General features: G+C 37.7%; 1 long non-coding RNA gene across 1 annotated transcript; it reads right to left on the bottom strand.

Moving 5' to 3' along the window:
* Positions 1–347: 347 nt before the first annotated feature.
* LOC116754064 lies at positions 348–930 on the bottom strand. The gene is made up of 3 exons (XR_004349937.1): positions 911–930; positions 713–736; positions 348–538 (listed from the first exon to the last, which is right to left on the bottom strand). It is a non-coding gene; the product is annotated as an uncharacterized LOC116754064 (long non-coding RNA).
* Positions 931–3,355: the final 2,425 nt, after the last annotated feature.

The following is a 3,355-nucleotide window of genomic DNA, read 5'->3' as shown; positions in this document are numbered from 1 at the left end:
AGGTGAGAACCATTTCCTTCTGTTTTTGAGAATAATTGTGTAAACTCATTTCCAGTAATGGCACTCTTCCTCAGATCAAAGGTTTAACAAGGGAGATGCAAGCAGAATAATCATGAAAACACGAAGCGATACAACAGCAACAAAAAAATTCTAACTTCCAATTACAGCACAATTTAGAAGAGGGTTTATATATTCAGAACAAAAGCATTCCTCCTTGACTTTCTAATCAGTCAAAATCTGTGTATTCTACAGAAAATCTGTGATTTTATTCCCATAAAACTACCCTTTATTTCTTCTGCCTCCATCAGATTTTCTAAGCACTAGTGTTTTAATGTACAGGTTAAAAACAAAATCCTAATGTAATTTATTTATAATGTGTGTGTTCTTTGTCTTATCCTAGTCTCTAAAGTCATCTCCATGGCTGGACCACAAATAATATTCCTTTACGTGCTAAGTGATATCTGGAGAGTGGAAGAGGTTTAATAAATACCTTAACCCTAATGCTTACCCTAACCCTAACCCTAACCCGTACCCTAACCTGTACCCTAACACTAACCCATACCCTAACCCTAAATCTAACACTAACCCATAACTGTACCCTAACCTGTACCCTAACCCTAACCCATACTCTAACCCAGACCCAAGGCCTAACCTGTACCCTACCCCTAACCTGTACGCTAAGACTAACCCACACCCTAACCCATACCCTAACCCTAACCTGTACCCTAATCCTAACCTGTATCCTAACCCTAACCCATACCCTAACCCATACCCTAACCCTAACCCATACGATAACCGTAACCCGTAGCCTAACCCATACCCTAACCCTAACCTGTAGCTGTACCCTAACCCATACACTAACCCTAACCCTCACCCGTACCTTAACCCTAACCCACACCCTAACCCTAACCCTAACCCGTACTCTAACCCATAGCCGTACCCTAACCCATACCCTAAGCCTAACCCTAACTCTAACACTAACCCTAACCTGTACCCTAACCCTAACCCATACCCTATCCCTAACCTGTACCCTAACCCTAACCCATACCCTAACCCATACCCTAAACCCTAATCCTTACCCGTAACTTAATTTTGTTTTTTTGTATTTTAAAAAATATTTTTCTGGGGTGAAACAAATTAGCAGAACAACAAAATAAAACAGAAAGTAAATGAGTATCTCTCAAAAATCTAAGGCTGAAATACATGGTACTTCTGTTCTATGGACTCTTTTGTAGCCTATAAAAGTGTGAGAGCTAAATCTGTTTTTCTACAGTGAGAAACATGATGTTCCAGATGTAAGGGACACCTGGATAAAATGAGAAAGCTACACATAATGCTGGTCGTTTCAGGGAATGGGAAAGGATGGCAAGTGGTAAAATATTATCTTTTCCTTTAATCTTTTTAAATTTCACTTGTTACCAAGAACTTGAATTGAAATTGTTCATTAAAAAATAACAACGGAAATTTAAAAGAAAAAATATATATTGTGTGTTTAATTACATTTCATAGAATTATGAAATGCTGCCGCCCTCTGGCCATTACCTGCAAAAGCAGCTTTAAAACCTGTGCTGATGGTCACTTCATATGAACAAGTACTGCAGGGGTGTAAAGGAAACCTGCCCTAATAATGTGTTGAGGGAGGTAAAGGCCAAAATATTTCAAAATGTGGCACATATTTCAAGAAAACCCTTGAAGAAGTAAACTGTCATAACAGTTTGAAAAATAAAAGGACATGCCTGAAAGCTCAATTTCAAGGGATTATGAGACACATGCAAATCCAACCACACAGAGGTATGAGCTCACACCACTCCGAATAACTATCAGCAAAGAAACTACAAACGATCAATGCTGAAGAGGTTGTGGAGAAATGCATACCCTTAATTTGAAGTGGGACTTAACCTGGTAATAGCCACTAATGAGAACAGAATGGAGGTGCCTTTAAAAGGTAAACATTGAGCTACTATATGATCCAGCAGGCCCACTCCTGGGCCTATAACCTAAGAAGTCAAAATTGGAAAGACACAGGCAGGCAAATCTGCACTGCAGCAGTATTACAATAGCCAAGACCTGGAAGCAACCAAAAAGTCCATCAGCAGGTGGGTGGACAAAGAAGAACTGCTACATGTAGAGACGGAATATTAGCTGGGGAAAAAACGAAACAATGCCATTTGCAGCACCATAGATGAGTCTAGAGGTAATCACGCAACGTGTAGTAACTGAGAAAGCAAAAGACACCTATCATATGATATCACTTATAGGTGTTACCTAAAAATTGATATCAATGAAGATATTTCCACAGAGAAAGGCAATCACAGATTCATTAAACAAACTTATGGTTCCCCAAATCGAAAGGTGTGAGGATAGATACATTACGATATCGGGGTTAACAGAGCTACACAAACACATGTGAAATATATAATCACCAAAGATCTATGGAATAACAAGGGAAGACTACTCAACAATGTGTCATAACCTACATGGGAAAAGGACCCAAAGAAGAATTGATATATGTATATGTGTGAAAGAACCACATCTTGCACACCTAGAACAAACAAACATTGTAATCAAATTTGCTGCGATAAAAAATAAAAATTAAATTAAAAATATGAACAAGAAATAATGAGACATAAACTTAAAAGGAATTTTTCCTGGCACATTCCATTGTAATTTACAATCTAGTAACAGGACTTCCATTAAGGCTCTGTTGCCCTGGTAACCAGATTTGGTAAAGGAGAAATGCTGTCGCCTTGTGGCTGTTTCATACAACAGCAGCTTTAAACCAAGCGCTAATGGTCACTTAATTTTCAAAATATGTGCACGACTGTAAAGGACACCAGGCCTCAAAAAATTCCTGGGGTCCTAAATCGACCAGAAAATTCAAAAGACGTCAACATTTCAAAAAGACAATATCAAGAGGCATATTTTATGCACATTTTTCTTTTCTTTTTGTTTAAAAAAATGCATGGAATAATGCTCAATATCAGAAACTGATAAAGCCTTGCAAATCCAATCTACAAAAACGTTCACCTTATCACCGTCAGAATGATCATCAGCAAAATAGTCTACAAAACATGAATTCTGAAAGGGTTTTAGAAAACTGTGTACCCTCTAGCTGCTGGTGGGATGTAAAATGGTAACAGCCAGTAGTAAGAAGAGAATGGCGGTGCGTTCAAAGTTAAAAATTGAGCTCATCACTCTGTAATAACCTACACGGGAAAGGAACCAAAGATAAATAGATACGTAGATATAATGAACCAGATTCTGTACACCTAGGACAAACACAACATTTTTATCAAATTTGCTTTGATAATAAATAAAAATTAAATTTAAAAAACAAACAAGAGGTAAGGAGATA

Source organism: Phocoena sinus, chromosome 5, assembly GCF_008692025.1.
Source record: "Phocoena sinus isolate mPhoSin1 chromosome 5, mPhoSin1.pri, whole genome shotgun sequence".
Lineage (NCBI taxonomy): Eukaryota > Metazoa > Chordata > Mammalia > Artiodactyla > Phocoenidae > Phocoena > Phocoena sinus.
Note: the sequence above shows the minus strand (reverse complement) of the source record. Positions and strands in the feature narration are given on the sequence as shown.